The sequence below is a fragment of the Bubalus bubalis genome, chromosome 18 (assembly GCF_019923935.1).
Source record: "Bubalus bubalis isolate 160015118507 breed Murrah chromosome 18, NDDB_SH_1, whole genome shotgun sequence".
Lineage (NCBI taxonomy): Eukaryota > Metazoa > Chordata > Mammalia > Artiodactyla > Bovidae > Bubalus > Bubalus bubalis.
This window is the reverse complement of record NC_059174.1, coordinates 61,856,561-61,870,119: the sequence shown is the minus strand read 5'-3', so window position 1 is coordinate 61,870,119 and position 13,559 is coordinate 61,856,561.

Genomic DNA, 13,559 nt, shown 5'->3' with positions numbered 1-13,559 from the left:
GCGGCGAGCGGGTCAGAGGGGAGGAGGTGTGGGCTGGCTGGGCCAGGCCTGTGTGACTCAGCCTGGTTGCCTTCCACTACTACTACAACCTGCTATTAATAAAAGACGCGGCTTCTGGAAGGGTCCCCGGAAGCCGGCTCGCGTGTCCACTCTGGGAGCCTGCGCACGGCTCAGGGTTGGGGGGGCTGGTGGCAGACGGAGCTGCCTTTGGTCTTTGACTTTTCAGGGTTTGTGGAAAGTTGTGAGCAGAGATCAGAGCAAGGAAAGGCCGCACCCGGCAGTCCACTGACCAGATTTCGTGCATGTTCCCTTTTTTTTGGCCCTACTGGCTCTCTCTCTTTTCTGTTGGAGCAATGGTGTGTTTTAAAGTAAATTGCAGCCCACGGAAATCTTCTAGGGCAAAATAAGGCGCCATCTGGTGTTTGATTTCAAATACTCCTGTGTTGGAAAATCAGGACTCCAGTGAGGGCTGGGATTGGGACACAGCTGCCCATGTGTTGCTGAGAACAAGAATGTGCCTTTACTCTTTAGTTTTGGTTCTGCTGGAAATGTTCCCTCATAAAAAGCTAAAAGCGATTCAGTAGGCTTCAGACATCACAAACTCTGCCTCAGGTTTCCGTCTCCCATCAAAGGAAGGAAAATTTCCAGCTCAGTGGCAAAATTTTTTTCAATCACAAACGGCAATTCTTTACAATGAACTGACACCCACTCTGCATTCCGCGTCCCCCAGTTTCCCCAAACACGCCTCCTGTGGCTGCTTTAGTGGGGTCGGTAGTCAGTGTCGACACAGCCTTGGGGAAACTGCAACACTCTGCCTTTCCTAGTATTTCAATTTCCCTCATAGCATCACTGACTCAACGGACATGAGTTTGGGCAAACTCTGGGAGACAATGAAGCACAGGGAAGCCTGGTGTGCTACAGTCCAGGGGGCCGCAAAGAGTTGGACACGACTGAGCCACTGAACAACAGCAACACAGCGTATTACTGATTCAAAAACTAAAATTAAATAATGCAATGGAGACTTTTCATTCAGTGCTGATCTGGTGTCAAGCCCTCCCTGGCTCTTTTTTTGCTTTCTGTTCAAGACTTAGGGAAGTCCTCCTTACAAGTCTTTGCTGAATAAAATGATGGCTTCCAATTTACAGATGGGGAAACTGAGGCAGGGACCAGCAGGTGGTGACAGGCAGCGCTAGGGTCCCCGAGTTTCTGGAGACTCCAGGCTATCTTCTGCCCCGCCCCCCCAACCATGCAGGCTGGAGCTGAGCCCCTGCCCTGGGGGCCTAGGGCAGCTGTGAGTGTGTGGGGAGGGCCGTGGGAGAGCGGGGGCCTGCAGGCCAGCTGCTGGGCGGGAGCTGAGAGATCAAGCTGCAGAGCTGGCCACCTGGGCCCTTGGGGTGAGGGTCAGAGGGGCCGCTGCAGGCCTCTGCCCTCCCCAGTACCTGCCCCCTTCCACCAGAGACTCACCGATGATCCGCGGAGCTTTGCACCTCCCCATTTAGTAACACTGTCCCACGGGGTCACCCAGAGTGACCTGGAGAGGCAGGTGTGCCGGGGGAGGGGGTGCTCCGGCCCTGGCCCCTGGGTGCACACACCCCTGGGTAAAGCTGGGCTCTGGGCCTCCCCTCCCCGTCCTGTGGCCTCTGCTTTCCAGCCCAGGCGCTCCGCTGGTGACCTCCTCCTGCCTCTGACCCCCGGCCAAGTGTCCAGCTGCCTCCCTGCCTCCGTTTCCTCCTTAAGAAACGGGAGCGATTGCTGGTCCTACTCAGAGTGTACTGTTAAAGAAACATCTAACATTTGTAGCACACATTTATAGTGTATGTTGATTGTATCTAACACAATAATAAATGCAATATACGTGATCTGATATTATATACACCATGTCTGGAGAAGGGAATGGCAACCCACCCCAGTATTCTTTCCTGGAGAGTCCCTGTGGACAGAGGAGCCTGGTGGGCTACAGTCCATGGGGTCACAGACAGTCAGACACGACTGAGCAACTTAACACACACATGCAGTATGTACTATCATATACATTATATCCAGCATTTATGTATATGTTATTTATATACTTGATATCTTTTTCCAAATAAAGATTACATAAAAACTCCAGTATTCTTGCCTGGAGAATTCCACGGACAGAGGAGCCTGGCGGGCTACAGTCCATGGAGTTGCAAAGAGTCGGACACGACTGAAGCCACTTAACATAGCAAAGACATAAATAATTAACTTACACTTCAAAATAAAAAAGAAAGAAAGGAAAAGGGAATTCCTTGGCAGTCCAGTGGTGGTTAGGACTCTGCACTTTTACCACCAAGGGCCCAGGTTCGATCCCTGGTTGGGGAACTAAGATCCCACAAGCCACAATCAAAAAGAGTTGTACTTCAAAGGTTGAGCAGTTGATAGCTTACCTGCCCATCCCCCAACCCTGCAACTCCCCACCATCCTTGGGCCAAAAGGAAAAAGAGATAAAAAGAAAGAAAAGCCCTACCATTAAATCAGTGTGTTTCATCTGTAAAGAGCAAGACTTTAATTGGGAAACCATGACTGTTGGCGGTTATCATGGTGCATTGTGAGGACTGGGCTCCCCGCCTGCCCTCCTGTGTTCATGGCACTCACGTTTGTCTCAGTCACACCCACGGGGTGGGTGGCTTTATTCCTACATACACTGGATTTTTGTTGTTATTGTTCAGTCACTCAGTCATGCCTGACTCTTTGTGACCCCGTGGACTGCAGCACACTTCCCTGTCCTTCACCATCTCCTGGAGCTTGCTCAAACTTATGTCCATCGAGTCGGTGATGCCATCCAACCATCTCATCCTCTGTCGGCCCCTTCTCCTCCCACCTTCAATCTTTCCCAGCATAGGGGTCTTTTCCAATAAGTTGGCTCTTCACATCAGGTGACCAAAATACTGGAGCTTCAGTTTCAGCACATACACTGAATAAACACTGTTAAATAAAATAATGGACGAAGACACTAGACGTAGGACCTGCTGCTACTGCTGCTGCTGCTAAGTCACTTCAGTCGTGTCCGACTCTGTGCGACCCCATAGACGGCAGCCCGCCAGGCTCCCCTGTCCCTGGGATTCTCCAGGCAAGAACAATGGAGTGGGTTGCCATTTCCTTCTCCAAGGCATGAAAGTGGAAAGTGAAAGTGAAAGTGAAGTCGTTCAGTCGTGTCCGACTCCTAGCAACCCCATGGACTGCAGCCTACCAGGCTCTTCCGTCCATGGGATTTTCCAGGCAAGAGTACTGGAGTGGGGTGCCATTGCCTTCTCCGAGAAGTAGGACCTAGAATAGAGCAATTACTTATCCATATGATTTCCCACAACAGACACACTGATACACACAGACACACTGAAACACACAGTTACAACAGGCCAGATACGGTTCTGGGGGCTTTATCCCCCATCCAGGAGTTTCACAGAACCCTCACCATCGACCTGTGATCCTAGTTCTAGTATTTTTCAAAGCCACACATGCCCCCTCACTGTCTGTCTGACCAGGTCATGTAGCAGCACAAAACTTTGCTGTGGTTCCTTGTGCAAAAGAATGTCTCAGGCACACATGCCCAAAATATCCCAAATAAGCATAACTAGTGCCTCCCTGCCCACAAGCGTGCAGCTGAAGAAATACAACTTTTCAAATATAATTGGAATCCTCTGTGTACTTACCTTTCTCCAAATCCTCCCCTTCCGTCCCAGAAGTAACCACCGTCCCTAAGGAGATGTTTGTTATTCTTCATGTTAAAAAAGAAGATACTTTTGCTACATATGTATGAATCCGTGACTGTCCTAGAGGATAGCCTTGCATGTTTTTTAATGTTGTATAAATAGTATCAGGTCCCTGACCTTCGGTAGGCTGCTTTTGTCCTCACCCACTCAACCCTGTTTCTGCCTTTCTTCCGTGTTGTTAGAGGGACCTCAGGTTCCTTTCTTTGCAAAGGTGTTGAAGAGTCTAGTGTGTGGACATGCTGTGCTTTACAGAAGCATTCTTCCGAGCACAGACATTTTCTTTTTCTCTCCTATGGTGCTCTTACAGGCAGGGGTGCAAAGGACATTCTTATATGGGTTGTCTGGTGCGAAGTGGTACACTTCATGGGACACTGGCCTCAAAGTGGAATTTCTGGGTAGAAAGAAGAACACGCAGCTAAATTCTTAGGTATTTCCACACAGCTCTTTCCAAGGTGGCTGTATCTGATGTTGCTTTTCCAATTTTATTTTTGAGTTCACGGGGCCCTTGGAGAGTCTGAAGAAAGCTGCAGGGACTTGCACTGATACACCAGCCACCAGCCGTGTGGGGCTCTTGGGCACTTGAAACGTGGCCAGGCCAAATTGAGATGCGCTGTGAATACAAAACAGACCCCGGCTTTCAAAGACTTAGCACGAAAAAGAGCATGTAAGCTATCTGTGGGTGACATTTCTATTAATTACATGATGACATGATAATGTTTTGGATATACAGTCGAGCTCATCGTTGGGTGGATTCCTGTATCTGCCAGTTCGCCTATCCACTGAGATGCCGCTGTGGCCCCCGCCGCATGCGCAGAGCGGCCAACACCTCTCCTCTCTGACACGTGTTCCCAGCTGAGGGGGAACAAGCTTGCATCGCAGAAAAGGACCATCTTTTTTTTCTTTTTTCACAGTATTGGGCTTTTTGTTGGTGATTTTACTGCTTCAAACACCCGCTACTCAGGCCCAAACATAAAGCCCAATGCTGTCTCAAAAGCCTAAGAGAGCTGGGACATGCCTTATGGAGGAAACGATAGATAAGCTTCCTCCGGGTGTAAGTGAGAGCACTGTTGGCTCTGAGTTCAATGTCAGTGAGTCAACAGTGTGCATTAGACAAGGTGCCTTTAAGTGGAAACACACATAAAACAAGATTATGTATAAATCAATTAATAACAACAACAGAGCGTGATCAAAGTCTATCAGGAGCCTAACCCTGTATTTCCCCTCCCACCCTGCACTAGTTCAGGATCAGTTATCCAGGGTTCACTAGGCCGCTATAGGGGGCTTCCCTGGTGACCCAGTGGTAAAGAATCTGCCTGCAATGCCGGAGACCTGGGTTCGATCCTTGTGTGGGGAAGATCCCCTGGAGATCTTTCCAGGGGAAGGGAATGGAAACCCACTCCAGAATTCTTGCCTGGGGAAATCCCCATGGACAGAGGAGCCTGGGGGGAGCTACAGTCCATGGGGTCGCAAAGAATCAGACACGACCTGGGCGACTAACACTTTCATTTCTTCATGCCGGGCTATAAAGCATCACTACCGTGGTAAGGAGAAAAAATACACTGTTTGGGGTGAACTAAACCATTTCACAATTACGTTCCCCTTGTCTCTCTTTTGCGTCTGTAAAAATGGAAGCACATGGCTGGCAGACGAAAGCGGTTCTACAGACCCTCCCAGATCTCTCTAGAAGTCTAGAGGCGGTGGGCTTAGAATCGTGGCAGTCTCCACGCAAACTGGGCTGCAGGCCAGGGTCGTGGCCGCTTCATCTCCAATGTGGGCCACCCCTCTGCCTCCACCTCCTGCAGGCCTCCAGTCTCCCCCCACCCCCTGTCACCCCCAAAGCCATCCTCCTAATGCTCAGAGATAACCTTTGTCCCTCAGCCTCTCAGGATGACCCGCTGGCTCCTTGTTGCCCTCGGGAAAAGAGACCACGGTCCCCAGGCTGGCCTCAGAGCCCTCTCGGGGCTGGCACTGGCCCCGTCTTATCTGCCGCCCCACCCCGCTTCACCCAACACCCCAGTCACGGGGAAGGACTCACAGTCCCCGGAGGCGCTCTGCATCTCGCTCCCTCTCCTCTGGAAACGTGTGTGGGGCGAGGTGGCCGCCGGATGGACCAGCAAAGGGCGTGTGTCACGGCTTCATAAATCCCCATGCTTAGCGATAATTATAGCCAGTATTTACGGAGCTCTGTGTATTACCAGTCCCTGTGCTAATCCTTGCAGCCGTGGGGAAGAGGTAGGTCCTATTATTAGCTCCGTTTTATAGTTGAGGAAAGGGAGACTCGCAGAGATTAAATCTCCTGCCCGGCGTCCCGCTGGGGGTCAGCTGCGAAGTCAGGACTCACTCAGGGACAGGTGGGCTCCGTGCCTCACCCCCGGGGCCTCTCTGCTGGGCCGCAGGCTGGGGACACGTGTGTGTCGAGGATGCTGACTGCTCTGGTTTCCATTCAAAGGCAACACCCACATCTCCAGGGCCTAATGAGCCAAGAGGACCAGGTAGATTCCATCCCTGGCCCGAGGAGTCCTGAGGGTGCCCTGGACAAGGACACAGGCAATTGTGAAGCAGTGTATTTCCTGCTCTAACGGAGGTGACTCTGAAAGGTCCTGCTGGACAGTGGGTGAGGGACAGACAGGGCTCTGAGAGAGAGCAGTCGTGACTGGAACTCAAAAACAGATCGAGTGCGTGTGTGCTAAGTCACTTCACTCATGTCCAACTCTTTGCGATCCCATGGACTGTAGCCCGCCAGGCTCCTCTGTCCATGGGATTCTCTGGGCAAGAACACTGGAGTGTGTAGTCATGCCCTCCTCCAGGGGATCTTCCCAACCCAGGGATCAAAGCCACCCACATCTCTTGTGTCTCCTGCATTGGCAGGTGGTTGCTTTACCAAGTTACATTTGACTGCGGAGCACCTGCCTGCTGGATGTAGCCAGCAGGACTGCAGGTTTTGGGGACACATCAGAGCAGAGTGTGCAACCCCCACCATCAGAGGCAAATATCAGAGATGGAGAGGGGACGAAATGGTTGCCCGGGAGATGGGTCAATGAGGAGCGATGCCTAAGGGCTATCGTGTTTCTTTTATTCTTTTTCTTTCTGTTTTATTTTTAATTATTATTATTTTGTCTTCTTTTGCAGTGTTTCTTTTTGGGGTGATGGAAGTGTTCTGAAATTGATTGTGGTGATGGTCACACAAGTCTGTGATGACACCGAATCCCCTGAGTTGTACACTTTAAATGGACGCATTGTGGGGTCTAGGAACTGTATCTCAATAAAGAGATAAAAGCAATTCCTGTCCCAGTGAATCACACATTCTAACCAGAGGCCCCAGTGACCTGAGGTATTGGACACCCATGTCATTTTAACACCCCCTGTCCTGTATGTAACAGAATGATGTTCAGTCATTATTGTGGAAGACCCATCAGCATCCTTCTTGATTTGTGGGGTTCTTTTTAATTTCTTTTTTAAAGTAAACTTATTTTTAAGAGCAGTTTTGGGTTTAAAACAAAATTGAGTGGGAGACACAGAGATACACCCTCTCGTTGTGGGGTCCCCTCTACCTTCAAAGGCAACAATGGAGAATCTCCTCACTTTTGAACACCCCTTATATTTTGAGTCTCCTTTTCCAGAGGTTGCAGTGGAGGTCGCCTGATGAGGCCAGGCCCACTGAAGAGACCTTCCTACTGGGAGGTCACCTGATGGACCAGGTCCACCAAAGAGCCAATTCCTATTGGGAGGTCACCTGCTGGGACCAGGCCAGTGAAGGTACACTTCCTACTGGGAGGTCACCTGATAAGGCCAAATCCACCAAAGAGCCAATTCTTATCTGAGATTTGGAACCTTAATTCCAGCTTCAATGTCCCTTCACAGCAGCACAGACTTCCACATCTGATTGAATAATTAGGAAGAGGTGTGTGTTCACCCAGGGACCAGGGATCTTGGGGGTCATCTAACAATTCTCCCTAGAGAACTGGGGTACAGGGTGGTCCTCCTGGGGGGAGGGGGAGGGGTCATTCCAGGCCAAGAGGCTGGTCCGTCCCCGGCCACAAGGCCAGGCAGCATGGTCTGTGCTGGTAACCAGCAAGTTGTTGTGGAGATGAAACCAGAAAAGGCATGTGAAGTGCCTGACGCCAGCAATCAGGCCAGATAACAAGCAGTAGCGGTGCTGATTATCCCATTATTAGAAGTCTGGAGGCCGCTCAGCTCTCTCTCCCGGCCACCCCAGCTGGGTTACGTCCCCGGCTTCCCGCCAGGACCCACCAGTGCCCCCTCCCTCCTGGAGGTGAAAGAGCTGCTTTGGGAGGAGGGCGGAGGAGGGCAGTGGGGGCTCGGGCGGCCGGGTGAGTGGCGGCGAGTATTTGCAGAGCGCAGGTCGGTGCCAGGCACAGGGCCGGGCGTGGTGAGATAAGAGGCTGCAGGAGGCTGGGGACTTGGCCTTGGTGGCTGAATTCCAAACTGCCCTCCAGGGGTGCTGAGAGCAGAGGGCTGAAGCTGCTGTGGGGCTTGTGCCCGGGAGAGGCGGGTGAGCTCCGGGCAGGTGGCCGACCCTGTGGGCCTCAGAGCCCCTCCCTGGCTCAGTTCCTCGGCCTGTCTGGGACAAACCTCCAATCATTGTTCAGTTGCTCAGTCATGTCCGACTCTTTGGGACCCCATGGACTGTAGTCTGCTAGGCTCCTCTGTCCATGGGATTTTCCAGGCAATAAAACTGGAGTGGGATGCCATGCCCTCCTCTAGGGGACCTTCCCGACCCAGGGATCAAATCTGGGTCTCCTGCATTGGCAGGCAGGTCCTTTATCACTGAGCCACTGAACCAACAGGGAAGCCCAAGTCTCCAGTTACCTCTCCTCAAAAGCCCTCCTTGATCACCAGCCTGAAGTCTCGTCTCTCGTCACACGCTGGCCAGAAGCCCTTGCTTCTCATTCAGCATTGGTTCTCTCTCTGGTTTTGATTTTTTTATTGAAGTGTACTTGATCTCCAGTGTTGTGTTAGTTTCAGATACACAGCAAACTGCTTCACAGTTACACAGTTACACACACGTGTGTGCATTCTCAGTCCCGTTCGACTCTTTGCAACCCCATGGGCTGTAGCCCACCAGGCTCCTCTGTCCATGGGATTCTCCAGGCAAGAATACTGGAGTGGGTTGCCATTGGCTTCTCTAGGGGATCTTTCCCAACCAGGCATCGAACCTGCGTTTCCTGTGCTGACAGGCAGATTCTTCACCACTGAGCCACTGGGGAAGCCCAGTTACACACACACACACTCACACACACACACACACTCACTCACTCTTTCAGATTCTTTTTCTGGGGAAGCCCCAGTTACACACACACAGAGACACACACGCTTGCACACACACACACTCTCAGATTCTTTTCCCTTATAGGTTACTACAAGACACCGAGTTCTCTGTGCTTCTTTCCCTTGACAACACATGGCACTCAAACACAGGTGAGCTTCTATGGGATTCATAAGGTGACATTGGACTGTAATGTAGACTATTTATATGAGATAACGTGGTGTTTGTCGCTCAAAGTATAAAAGAAACAGCTGTGAATCCATTCGGGTTCAAATAAATGACTGAATACATAAATAAACAGAAGGGACAGAAGAATTCTCCCCCCAAACGTATCTGGATACAGCCCCCTCCAGAAGGCGGAGCTTTCTCCCCCTCTCTTCCGCGAGGGGCGGGGAGCTGCGCTCAGCGGTCTGTTAACAAAGAGTAGAGGTTGGGGTGGGGGTCACTCCGCAGCATGCAAACCTCCAGGTGAGGGGAGCATCCTCAGTGACGTCAGGGGGTACCTACGTCCAGGAGCCACGGGGCGCGTGGGCGTGGCCTATCGTCCAGGAATCGCTCTGGACGGCCAGGGTCGTGCAAGACCCAGGCAGCCTCAGGAGTGAACACAGACCAGTGGAGGCTCAGGGGGCAGGACGGAAGGCCACACGGTGTCCTGGGGGTGAGGCGGAGGGCGGGGGTCCTGGGACAGAAAGACAATAGGGAAAACAAGCGAAATCTGAGGAAGGGCTCGCATTTGGTTGATAGAAACCTGCTGATATTGGCGTCTTGGTTTTGGATGGTAAGGACATGATGATATTCCGGAAATCTGGGTCGGGGTACCCAACCTCAGTACCATCATAGCAACTTCTCTGTATATTTAAAATGATTCCAGAAGGAAAAAGTTATTTAAGAAGAATCTGTGCTACTTAGGTGTTTCTGTAAGCTCTCAAGGTTTATTGGATGGTAACATAACCTGCTGGAGAAGGAAATGGCAACCCACTCCAGTGTTCTTGCCTGGAGAATCCCAGGAACAGAGGAGCCTGATGGGCTGCCGTCTATGGGGCCGCACAGAGTCGGACACGACTGAAGCAACTTAGCAGCAGCAGCAACATAACCAGCATGCTTTTCAATGAATTTAAATTTTATATAGGACAAGGAAGTTAAATAAATATTTGATATGTTGGTATGATACACATGCTGAAGTGTTTAGCAGTGATGTGGACTCATGTTTGCAGATTGCTTTGAAATGCATTTTTAAAGGATAGGTGGATGGAGACTGTCTGTATTTCTCCTCAAGTTTTCTGTGAACCTAAAATGGCTTTATGCCGGGGTCCAGCCCCGGTGGAGTCAGGGGTTTCGAAGGGGAGAGGGCTTCGGCGATCATCAGGAAACAATAGAGCAATTAAGCATTAATTAAAGATATAAAGAGTGGTTAAGTAAGGCTAGCTCAGTGAGGAAATAGAGTGGAGAAAAGAGGCTGAAATAAGGATAGCTCAGTGAGGAAATTCAGCGGAGAAAAGAGGCTGAATAATTCAGCCAGAAGGTGAGACAAAGAACGACATGGGGAGACCAAGTTTCGGTGAACAAGGCCCGCACTTTAGTTTCCAAAGTAGTTTTTATACCTTAAGTTATGCATAAAGGATAATGGGGGAAGGGGTAGAGTCATGCAGTAAGCCAGGCTTTCTTCCTGCAAACTTATCATATGCAAAAGTTTAGGTGATTTGCATCATCTTCTGGCCCAGAGGCCTGTTAACATTTTAAGACCCTTTCTTCAGAAAACTTATTTTTCTTTAAAGGTGATTAGTCAGGCGCCACCCTCCAAAAGCATCAAAGCTGCACTCCCATAGGGCAAAGGTGCGGTGGGCCACAACAAGAAAAAGAACCAACTCAAGGGTCCAAGGTTACAAACATTAAAGCTACTACTTACACCAATTATATTAATCAATACACTGCCAGGAACACAGCAGGTAAGGGATATGGAGACTTAGCAGCAAACATTGGCCCAACAAGTGAAAAACCCTTCACCAATACAATTTCTAATCAATCTTTTAACTGCTCAAAGGAATCTGTATTTAGACAGTTTAGAACATCTCATGCCTCTCACAGTTGGGAGGCTCTGAACAATCACATGTGGCCGGAAAAACCTATTCAGGCAGGCTAGAGGACTTCCAAAGGAGTTTGTAGGTTGAAACACTATCACGCCCAGGAACTTTATTAACTGGAGCTGTAAGTTAATTCTTTTTTCAGAGAGAGGTAGTGGGGGACAGCCCCCCTAAAGTCAGAGGTGTAGGTGAGAGCACAAAGCAGAAAGTAGGCAGACTCTGGTTTTGGGGGTAGATGCTCGAGAATTTCCAGGGGGACTTCTGAGGCTTGATCCCGCCTTTGCGTATGCCGAGCCTCCTTCCTCATGACCTTTGCCACGGGTGAGCTCCTGCTCCCGGCAGCTTTAGATATTAAAATCTATTTATTTTTTAAAAGATGGACGGGGAGGTCCCTGGTGGTCTAGTGGTTATGATTCTGTGCCTTCACTGCCATGGCCTGGGTTCAGTCCCTGGTTGGGGGACTGAGAGACTGCAACCCACGTGGCACAGCCTAAATAAATAGATGTATAAAATGTTAAAAGGGAAAGGGAGATCAGGTCCTGCCAGCCTCTTCACAAGTCCCTGCGAGGCGCTATCTGCACTTCACTGGAGCAGAGAGCAGGCTCCTGTGAGTTGCTGCTGGATCTGGTCCCGTCCCCTCGCTCATCTCCTCTCCCTTCTCTGCCTCCGCTCAGGCTGGCCTCTCTGCTCCCGGGACACACGGGTCACAGTCTCTCCTCAGGACCTCTGCAGCTGCTCTGCCCTCCCCTGGGACACGTCCCCAGTTATCTTCGAGGCCCCCTCCTTCAGCTCCTGTTTGGACAGCCTGGAGTTCCCATCGCACCCCCACCTTGTCCCGCATCTCCCCACTCCACAACATCATCCCCTCTGAAGATGCTTTGTCCCTTCCCTGATCACTGCGTTTTCATGTCTGTCTCCTCCCGCCAGGAAGGACGCCCCTCGTGGGAACGGCCTCGTGTCTGTTTCACTAGACGGCGCATGAGCTAGCACGGTGCCCAGCCCAGAGTGGGAGTTCAGTGTTTTGTTTCTTTGTTTTTTAAATTTCATTTTCTTTATTTACTTTTGGCTGCACTGGGTCTTCATTGCAGAGCACGGACTTCTCACTGTGGTGGCCTCTCTTACTGTGGAGACAGGCTCTAGACGCACAGGCTTAGCTGCCCTGAAGCACGTGGGATCTTCCCAGACCAGGGATTGGACCCATGTCCCCTGTATTGCAAGGCGGATTCTCAACCACTGGGCCACCAGGGAAGCCCAGTATGTATTATCTTGAACTGATGCCCTGAGTATATTTATATGCATCCCCTACCGGAACGTGAGGTTGTTTGCTGGTGTGCTGATGTTTGACCTCTAAACACAAGATGCTCCGGCGAGTTTAGGATGAATAAATGACTGAACAAGATAAGGATGAATCACAGGCATTGGCATGGTGACGACCTAGACTTCGATTGGTTCTGGAGGTGGGGAGAGGAGATGCAGTCTTGTGGGGCTGAGCCCTTACCCTGTGCGATCTGACGTTATCTCTGGGTGGACAGTGTCAGAACTGAATTGAATTCTAGACGGCCCAGGTAGCTCAGTGGTGAAGAATCTACCTGCCAGTGCCTGCCAGTACAGGGGTCGCGAGTTCAATCATTGACTCAGGAAGATCCCCTGGCAGCCCATTCCAGTATTGTTGCCTGGAGAATTCCATGGACAGAGGATCCCAGTGGGCTACGGTCTATGAGGTCGCAAAAGAGTGAGACATGATTTAGTGACTAAACAACAAAAGTTTGATAATGAATTGCTTGATGTGTGACCAAATGCCACAGACATTTGATGACTGGGAGTATCAGAGATGAAGTATTTCATGAGTAGCATTAGAGTAGAGTGGAGAAGAAAGACAGAGGAGTTTTCTTTACATACTTACAATAGTCATATTTGTAGGGACAAGAAGTAGAAGGGTGATTTTGGGGGGCCAGGTGGAGGGGAATGGAGAGTTATCATTGCTTAATGGGCACAGAGTTTCAGTTGGGGATGATGAAAAAGTTCCAGAGATTGAAGATGGTGATGGTTACCCGACAATGTGAATGTCCTTAATACCACTGAACTGCACACTTAAGGGGTAAAAAGGTAAATTTTATGTTCTGTTTTACCTCAGTAGAAAAAGAGCTAGAAAGTGGTGGGGTAGGGGGCGGGGAAGAGCACAGGCTTTGGGACCACAGTGCTCGGGGTCATAACGAGAACTGCCGCTTCCTACCAGACCTTGAGCATGTCTGTTCACTTCTCCGGACTAGAGTTTCCTTCTCAGGAAAATAGAGCTCCCTTGGGAAGACCGCATGTCTCGCTGGTGGGACTGTAGGTGGAGAATAGTCTGGCAGTTTCTTGGAAAGCTCGCCTTAAACTTCCCACACGCCCTCGCAATTCCGCTCCTGGGAATCTGCCCGAGAGAAACGGAGACACACGTCTACAGGAAGACGTGTACAC